The sequence below is a fragment of the Rutilus rutilus genome, assembly GCF_951802725.1.
Source record: "Rutilus rutilus genome assembly, chromosome: 14".
Lineage (NCBI taxonomy): Eukaryota > Metazoa > Chordata > Actinopteri > Cypriniformes > Leuciscidae > Rutilus > Rutilus rutilus.
Genome location: NC_140219.1, coordinates 24,770,299 through 24,781,065, shown reverse-complemented (window position 1 = coordinate 24,781,065; position 10,767 = coordinate 24,770,299).

The window sequence follows — 10,767 nt, the reverse complement described above, 5'->3', positions numbered from 1 at the left end:
ATTTGAGTTTTTGAAATGGTCTTGTACCTGTGGTTTAGCATTCTTAACATGTGAGATCTATACTTGACCTATAATTGACTTACATTCATGCTACCTGACGATAAGTGCCTCTAACACAATACATCCATTTTCATTTTAGGTATTCATATGCTAAGAATACAAATGCTTGCAAAGAGAAATATATGGTAATGTTCCTAAAACAGCCTTTTTCTTTTGCTTCAAATGGAGTCGGTTCACACAAAGGTAAGAATTAATTATGAATGGTGATTTCTAAAGGTCATTTGATAAAGCTTCTTTCGAGTCCTGACCTGAATATCAGATATTCAGTAGATTGTGTGCAATATTATCTTGTACCACAGAGTCAGATCTTTGTTCTCTGTCTACACCAGATTATTTGATATGGTCAACAGTGCTTCTCCTTCTACTGGAGCATATGGAAATTTGGACCTTTCCTTCACCCTTACTCAACAACTCATGTTCATTGTTCAGATTTTAATTATCTTTGTGCTGTGTGGTGGTTAATCTTTGTGTTCTGGTAGAAGACATTAACTGTAATGTCTTCATTGCAAGTCTGCAGTGCCTTTGATATTAAATGTTTAATTTCACACAGCAGCTGTGTGAAATCTATGGATAATCAAGAAAGATAATCTATTGATGACCAAGGTTTAGACAAAATGTGAACATGGTGTGACTCATTAAGACGTGAAAGTGATTGTTCACCTAAAAATGAAAATTCTGTCGTTTACTCACCCTGTTGTCATTTCAAACCCATAAGAACTGCTGGGATATATTAATATTCTTTCATCATTTAAAAAAAAAATCAGATAGACTTAAACCACTCGATTCATATGGATTACGTTTATGATGTCTACGCAAATTTTGAAGCTTGAAAATATTGGTTGTGTGGACTTCCAGTGGATGGAATGCTCCACTTCCAGAATGATGAGAGAACATTAGAGAAAAATCAGTTTTGAATTTAAATGTTCATTTTTCAACGCTCATCAAAAACGTTTTGTTTTTCAAATAAAGGTTTCAGAGTCAGTAATATCAGATTGTGTGTGTTTTCTATTTGTACTTGCCCTGTAACTTCATAGAACCTTCTAACAACAAGCACCACTTACCCTGTAACAACATCGAGTTACAGGGCAACTCATTTTCCCAGTAATTAAACACTTGCAATAGTTGTAGTTGCCTTAATTGAAACATGGAAGACCAAACTTAATCAGTGCACTTGCTATAAAAATAAATAAAAATACTATATAAATGCACTGATAAGTACCCCGTAATTAAAAAAAAGCCTATATTGGTACACTATTACAAAAAGTTACGCAGTGGTTCTTGCTAAATTGCTCACAAACGTAGATTGTTGCCTATCATAATAGTAAAATAAGTACCCATTAGTTCTAAAATACTACCAGTATAAATGCATTGTTAATTTTCCTGTTAGCCCACCTTTATTCTCCAAACTATTCATATTGTTCCCTTATATTTACACATACGCACTTTATAAGTACACTACACCGAAAGTTATGCTGTAAATTCGTACTTTGCGGGCTGTAATCAAAAGCATTACCAAATTATCTTCATATATGTTTCGAGGATGAACGAAAGTCATAGGCTTGAAACGACATGAGGTGAGTAAAGATGACAGAATTTTCATTTTGAGATGTGTGTTGTTTGGCTAACTGCTAGCATTTGTGAAATAAACATCAAAAGATTGCGCCCTGAATTTTTTGTTCGATTTTTCAATTTTAATATAAAATCATAAGGATATGTCTACTGCCTCGAAGTCATTGTATGAATTGGATATGTAGTTATATTAAGCGTGAGCAAGTAACAGGAAAGGAAAAGGACATCAGCACTAGTGCCGTGTGACATGAATTGCACCGGGAATTGTGTATTCATTATTAAAAGGGCCATATGCATACTTATAATTTTAGTCCTTTAAAACTTTTACATGTAAATGAGCTCAGTTGTAATTGGCTAATGTGTTGTTGGTTTGTAGTCAGGCGCAATAAACTGTAGGTGTCTCTGCCCCATACTTCACATACTGTGAGTATTTAGTGTAGGCCTAATAGATGTATTATTAAGTCATGTTTAATCTTGTCAAAAATCAAAAATCTACAACATGCTGTCTTTCAGAAAGACAGACAGATGCATGTAGACACTACTGTCCCACAGCTGTGTATACACACACACACACACACACACACACATATATATATATATATATATATACACACACAACACAGTGTTTCACAGACTTTATCCAAAAGATACCTACTTGAATAATTTTATTTTCCTCTTGTGATTATTCAGGAATAATACTATCAGTCTTTATCTTTATTGCTTTATAGTGACTGTGTGGGCCAACTTGATGAATACTAATTAGACGCTGATATGTAGTGTTGGCAGTCGTGACTCGTGACAAACCATTAAGATTTAGAATGAACAATAGAGTATGCCATAGGGTGGCCATTTCCTTAACACCAAAAAGGAGGACACTTTGCAGAATTTAGTGAGGCAAGAATAATTGCATAGGACTCTGGTGTACTTGCAACTACAATACAATTTTGTCCATCATATCGATGGTATCATGATACAGATTTTCTGAAATAGTCTATTCATTGCCAGACAATTTGATACGATATATCTTGATGTAGACCTATGTGTAACAGAAGAGACAAAAAAGTATTTGTTCACAGTATTTGTATTTATACAAGACATTGTGATGTCCACTGATGACCACTGAGAAAAGTGCACAGTGCCAGAAAACATAACATTTCTGGACTTCTGGAAATAACAGAAATAGGCTACATAAATAGCCTATTAGCCTACATAGCCTACATAAATAGCCTACATAAATAGGCTACATAATAGCCTATAATACACAAATAATGAATGCAAAAAATAAATAAATACACATTTCAGTTCTACCAAAAAGACTCAGAGAATTAATACTGTGACAATGACCATTTATTTAAGAGCTCAGCAAACAATCAAGTTCTTTGGCGTAGGCCCCATTCGTAACTCGCATTCCGAGGGTACGGAATCTGTATATCCTGCCTGAAGACGAAGGCAGGGGCGCAGCCCACCCCCAAAAATTAGGTGGAGTAATAATCCACCAGGACGGGGCCCACCCCCAAAGAACGGTAGAAGAAGCATACCCACCGGTCGTGAATCCTGAAGTTCCTAAAAATAGAAAGGAAAAAAAATATATATATATATATTAGAACTTTTATGTTTAAGTTTATATGTGTATAGGCCATCTTTTGATAAGTCACATGGGCCACAGCCATCTTTTGATAAGTCACATGGGCCACAGCCATCTTTTGATAAGTCACATGGGCCACAGCCATCTTTTGATAAGTCACATGGGCCACAGGCCATCTTTTGGTAAGTCACATGGGCCACAGGCCATCTTTTGGTAAGTCACATGGGCCACAGGCCATCTTTTGGTAAGTCACATGGGCCACAGGCCATCTTTTGATAAGACACCTGGACCGCAGGCCATCTTTTGATAAGTCACATGGGCCACAGACCATCTTTTATTTCTGTCACATGGACCACAGGCCATCTTTTGATTTCTGTCACATGGACCACAGGCTCTCTTTTGGTTCTGACATATGGACCACTGTCCATTATATTGTTACTGTCACGTGGGCCGCAGCCACTTTTGGATCTGTCACATGGGTCACAGGCCAATTAATTAGTTACATGGCCGCTGGCCGTCTTAAGTTCAGTTGATGGACCACAGCCATCATAATACATGCAAAGCCACTTGGCTGAACACCACCACCAGAGTTTGAATAGGAATTTACCTGAACAGTTACAGAGCTCAACAGAGCTTGCTGAGCTTCAAGGATAGTCTTTAAATCTGGTCTTATGTAGGACTCGAATGCTGAGGAGGACCATCTGCCCAGGATTTTGATGGCTGATGTAGGAATGCCACGCTCGGCTGCTGTAGTGGCAGCCCCGATCCTGAAGGAATGTCCAGTGTACTGAGAGGAAGATAAGCTGCAGCTTTTGAGAACAGAAATGAGATGGGACCTGAGCCAGGTTTGAGAGAGAGGTGCTCCATTGGGTAAAATAAAAAGGGGGAAATGAGCAGAATATCTGGGGCGGATTTTAAGGAATTTAATCATAGATGAGAAGGGGCAAAAATCACAACTGATTTTGGAGATAGTCAGGGTAACACCAGAACCTTGAGTGTCGTTCTTAGAATGCTTAAGAAAGAGAGTGAAAAAATTTGATCTGCGAAAGAAAGACCACGGGCTGGATCGAATTGATTGGTTGCTGAAGTGAATTCTCCTGGACGCATGAATCCGTAGAAAGCCGTTAAAAATACAGCTTCTAGCAGAGTATTGATGTACTTGGAAAAGAGACCGTTGCGGACAGAAATTATTAATCTATGTATTAAAGGCAGAGTAAAAGGCAGCCTTTTGTCAGGGGAAACATTAGAGGATTTATCTATGCCTTTTAGCAATAAGCGAATAGAAGTAGCAGTAAATAGGCTGGGAAAATCAGGGTTAAAATATTTAGCGTAAAATTGAATACTTGCGAGTAATCTACGGATGGATGAATATTTTAATTTGCGATTTTCGAAATTGAAAACGAGAAAAGAGCAAACGGTCAAAATCAAAATGGGAAATAGAGGAATCTGAAAGGAAAAACAAAACATTAAAAACGAAGACCAGGCAGAAGTATAAGCTTTAAGAGTAGATGGAGCAACGCCTTTAGACATATAGAGTCTGGCTGAACTGAGCAAATCTTCTAATTTAGCATTGTGGCTAACAGGGGAGGGCAGGGTGTTGGATCCGTGTTGGCTGCGGGGCAGAGCCGTCTGAAGGTCTGAAAATGAAAGCGAGAGAGCGCGTCAGCGATAACATTGGAGTGACCGGGTATGTGAGCAGCCTTAATAATGAAGTTGTGAATAACGGATTGCCAGATTAAACGACGCAGGAATGGCATTATCAACTGGCAAGATGATCTACCTTTATTGATAATGGCAACGGCTAACGGATAAATTTTGTAGAGCGCGGAAGAGAGAGAACTTGAGGTTGACTTAGGGCAGTGGTTCCCAATTCCAGTCCTCGTGACCCACTGCTCTGCACATTTTGTAGGTCTCTCTTATCTGACACACTCAGTTCAGTTCATGGAGTCTCTCCTAATGAGCTGATGATCTGGTTCAGGTGTGTTAAATAAGGGAGACATACAAAATGTGCAGAGCAGTGGGTCACGAGGACTGGAATTGGGAACCACTGACTTAGGGAATTCGTTAGGCCACCTCTCTGCGAACCAATGCCCTTGAAAAAAATCCCCCGAAGCCAATAGACGGTGCGGCATCAGTAAACAGATGTAAATCTGCGGAAGATTCAAAAGCCTTGTTGTAGAGAAAGGAAATGCCGTTCCAATCATTTAATAGACGGGACCAGAAAGCGATGTAGGACAAACAGCCTTCGTCTAACTGGACCGGATTGCTTAATTCGCGCACGGAATGGGCCAACGTTAGTAGCCGCGATATGAAAGCCCTGCCTTGAGGGATAATGCTCATGGCAAAATTTAGGTGGCCGAGAAGGGACAGCATATCGCGCTTCGAGACGATGCATAAAGAGGAGAAGGTTTTCAGAAAAGATCAAATTCTTATAAGCTTTTCTTGAGGAAGAGAAGCTTGCATTTTAACCGAGTCGAGAGATATACCTACAAATTCTAGATTAGTAGAGGGGCCCAGAGTTTTCCCAGAGAGAGAGGGGAACGCCGACGTCACTAAAAACCTGCTTTAATATGTCGAGAATAGAAGAATGGGAAGAAGGGAAATTGATTAACAGGAAATCATCGAGTAAATGCAACACGAAAGGAAGCTTGCAGACATTCAGCAGGATCCAACACAAAGCTTCCGAGAGACTACTGAAGATATGGGGGCTACTTCTACACCCGAAAGTGAGCCTTACTGCGAAATAGAATTTTGAATCCCATTTGACTCCAAAAAGTGGCCAGTCAGCAGGGTTGATTGGCATGGTTTTGAAGGCGTCCATTATATCTGCTTTAGCCAGCCAAGCGCCTTGGCCAGCTAACTTAATTAACTGTATGGCGTTGTCAACCGAAGTGTAATGAAGAGAGAAGGGTGCTAGCGGAATGCGTTCATTAACGCTTGCTATTTTTTCGGAATGAGGAGAAGACATGTCGAAAATGAGACGTTTTTTACCAGAGTATTTATGGGTAGCAACGCCGATAGAATTGATCCTAAAAGGAGAAAAAGGAGGAGAAGCGAAAGGGCCGATGACATAACCTTTATTGACTTCTTTCTCTAACAGCGCTGAAACGACGTCAGGTTCGTTCATGGCTGATTGCAAGTTTTTTGCTAGGAAAGAGGTAGTAAGATGTGAAAGGATGCCCACTCGAAACCCTTGGGACAGACCGAGACCAAGATTAGATAGTCAACAAATGACGGATCGGGGTGAAAAGAAAGGTAGCTGGAACGGTTTGAGATGTTGATGGGTGTAGATGGATGTTTGCTCAGAATTTTTTCCGGAAAGGGGCTTTCCCTCTGGTTTGAATTTTGTACCGGCGTGGGCAAACAGATTTCGGGTGCGGATCCTTGCAAAAGCTACAAATGTGAGCAAATCGACAATTAGAAAGTGAGCAAACAGCTTCGTTAAATAGATTGCATATGGGACCGTCGTAAGATTCTGCTACCGGGCGACCTCTACTGTTAGAGTTGAGTCTTACGTTTTCAGCACCGTGGACAGTGGCCGGGTCGTGGCTAGTGAAAGCTTTCAGGCAGAAAGAAGCTGTATGTCCGTGAGCGCTGCAGATAGAACAAGCCAAGCTTTTTTGGCTGCCGAAATGACGCACCAGCAGTTCAGTATCAGTAATAGACCAGTCGAGTCTTGAATTGTAAAGAGTGATGAAAGACGCGGATTTAGCGGAGAACGATTTGTGATATTCATAGAATAGAGTGCCCCCATATCTTTGGTTAAAGTCTGCCATCATGGATAGATAGAGGTCTAGCTCTTCCCTTCTGTCTGGAAAAACTTGGCATAAGATGTCCCTGTAAATGCTGAAAGCAATGACGAATTCGCCGAACGATAGATTGCGTTGCAACCGTAGATCGGAAGTTTTAAGAAGAACTGCCACGCCACCACAGTCTACCATTTTCCTGTCAGCAGCAGGCGAAGAAAGTAATAATGAAGCCAGGTTGAAATCCTTACCTTGGATTATATTTGATCTGAGATGAGGAGATACTGTAGCGGCGGCGGGTGAAACAAAACGCCTACCGAAAGCTTGGGCTGGCGTTGATGTGGAGAGATTAAAGATAGGAGTAGCCGGTGGAGCGGAAACGTCTTGGATTGGTGACTGACTCGTGAAAAGAGGAGCAGGCTGAGAGGCTGATGTAGAAGGCATGTTCACTGAGTGATTACCGGAGAAGGAAGGCCGGGATTGCCGGATGACTGGAGAGGTTATGTCGGGATCCAAGCAGAGGTTAGGATTGATGAAGTTTTCGAAATTCGTCATCTTGGACTGTAAACCTTTAACCGTTTGTGAGAGGTTTAGAACTGCAGAAAGGAGCTGATGATTTGTGTCTGAAGGGTCAGCGATCTCTGGAGGAGATGATGCCTGCACCTGTAATGATGTTCTTTTTGCTGGGCGAGGTGAGGATTTTGCGGATCTTTTCCTGTCGGCTTGCTTTGAGCAGTTGAAGTTGAAGCTTTTGTTTTTGGGGGAGTAGATGCTGGTGGATTACCCAATGTATTTTGGGCCAAGAGCAGAAGATCTTCTCTTGAGATACCTTCGCTGATGGGAATACCGGCGTCCTCAAGAGCGCTGAGCATACTTTACGGCATTGAATGCGGGTACTGCGGCGTGAAACGGAAGGAGACGGCTGAACGAATTCATCGTCTGAATCGGAATAATCACAAATTGATTGCGTATCCTGAGACATGGTTTTGGTCGGCAACTGGCGCTAACAAATGGTTGAAGTGACAGCATCTGCGAACTCAGACATGTGTAAGTACCACCCTTTTATACTGGCTATTAGGATATGATTGGATAGATGAGAAGGTAATACATGACGTGAACGATTGAGTCTTCCTGGCAGAACTTGCGCTAGGCTTCATTTCTTAAAGAGGGTCATCATGGCCAAATTCGTGCTCTTTATGTCAAGAGGTGCTCGTGCTCTTTAACGTTATGATATGACGTAGCCAGCATGTGGACTCGTTTACGTTTTTAACCAATGATATATCAGACATTTATTTAACAACGCTTTCAGCCAATCATTTGATTGACCAGAGATCTTACGGCATTAGACGCTATGCTGCTGCGTCCCAATAAAGATTCTAGAGCGGGTTTTTTTAGGCAGATTCAGCGCAACTCCAAAAAGGAGGATAAATGAGTGTCCGGCTTGAGGCTGTGCCGGACAGGGGGCTTAAAATCCAGACTGTCCTGCCAAAATCCGGACGTATGGCGACCCTAGTATGCCAACATATTCAAAAGACAACAGAAAATATTATACATTATAATCTTATAAATCTGGCCATTTTATCTGCATTTAGTAGCCTAGTTTGGAACTAATTTAAACAATTTTACACATTTAAGGGGACGTATTATGCCCTTTTTTACAAGATGTCAAAAGTCTCAGGTGTCCCCGACTGTGTCTGTGAAGTTCCAGCTTTTATTCCATTTATTATACCATGTTGTAAATTTGTGCATGCCTGTATCTTTAAATGCAAATGAGCTGATGCTCCCCATCTCTCCAGAAGAGGGTGGAGCCTACAGCTCGTGCCTCGGTCCAGATACTCTGTCAAAAACTAACAAAACATCTATTTGTTTTTTATCATCATCTCTATCACGGCCACGCTCACGGGACATTGCAGTTTTTCGTTATCATGGAAGTTTGTTTTATTTTCATGCATTTTAAAGCCATATCAGTTTAAACTTCCATGTTTTTCTGAGCACACACATCCAAAGGATGCACACAGAAAGCTGACTGTCAGATGGCCTATCCCGTGAGTATTAAACAAATTTTCCTTTTACATCTTATTGCATTTAAAGTCGATATGAAATCAAAATTGAAGTTTCTTTTGGCTTTTAGTATGAATATGTTAGCCTTAAGGTTATCTATAAGCTACTGTGCTCCAAAACAATGACAAAAATCGCAATTAGAAGATATAAGCTTTCAAACTTACAGTCTCTCACTTTCGCCAATATGGATCAATGATTTTGATGACATCACTCTGCACTTCATCTTTTCATCATATTTTCTGTGTAATCCGTGTAAATATCCTTTCCATTGGGGCGAATGAAGTCTGGTTTCACATTAGTGTCACTTGAACCACCGCAGCGCACACACAGTCTGCTCCGGTCCAAAGACACGATATCACAGAGCGGATCATATGTGTGAGTCGCAGACCAGAAAACAATGAAATTGACAACCCATACCTGATTACACTCTATAATACAGATTTATATAAAAAAAAAATATATAAAAAAAGATCAACTCCATAAAACCACAATCTATGTTAAAAATACAGTCTTTGGTAAAGTCGCTAACAGACCCAATCAATATGCATATCCCCACATAAGAGATTTGCCAATTTACAATCCAAGATACTTATAAGATTGCACTTATGTAATTTACAGGTTATGTACAAATACTGGTCTATGATCACCAATACCCTGGGGTCGAAAATAATCCCCTCAGTTTTCTTTGTGTTTAATTAAATGGCATCACACCAGTCAACAAATTACTTGATCTCAGAATGAAAAATGAAAGATCTGTCCAGATTATTTAATAGACTTAAAATTGCTGTATCTTCTGAATATTGTAAGATGTCTACTTAAGCTTGAGCAAGTAACAGGAAAGGAAAAGGACATCAGCACTAGTGCCGTGTGACATGAATTACACAGGGAAATCTGCATACATTATTAAAAGGGCCATATGCATACTTATAATGTTAGTCCTTTAAAACTTTTACATGTAAATGAGCTCAGTTGTAATTGGCTAATGTGTTGTCGGTTTGCAATCAGGTGCAATGAACTGTAGGTGTTTCACAGACTTTACCCGAAAGATACCTACTTGAATAATTTTATTTTCCTCTTGTGGTGAATTCAGGAATAATACTATCAGTCCTACTTTATCTTTATTGCTTTATAGTGACTGTGTGGGCCAACTTGATGAATACTAATTAGACGCTGATATGTAGTGTTGGCAGTCGTGACAAACATTAAGATTTAGAAAACTAGTTAATTTCAAGCTTTTTTGAGTAGGGTATTCCTGCAGTACCGGATGCTGCAGTTTCAGGATCGCATTTCTAGGTTTTTATTTTATTTGATGTATTAGCAGTTTAAAGCCTATTATATAGCACTTACTATTCAATTCTATATTTGTATATTTATGAATGATTTAGTTGTTTAATTGCATGCATTTTATTAATATATTGTCCTAACCAACCCATAACCCTACACATTGGGTTGGTAACCCTCTTGAAATATTTGACCTAATTTGTTTCAGTATATGAGGCCCTATATTCTAGTTTTAAATTCAGTATTCTTGGAGACTTGTGTCTGTGCAAGACTTTAATTTATTAACCATAGCACAATCATGTCTGGCCCACTGAACAATGTGCAAACGGTAAAACAATTGCGCTACTAATGTGTTTATTAGTACATTAATAAATTAAAATAGTAATAATAAAAAAAAAAAAACAGGTTACACTATACAGTCAAGTCAAGTCAAGTCAAGTATATTTGTATAGCGCTTTTCACAAT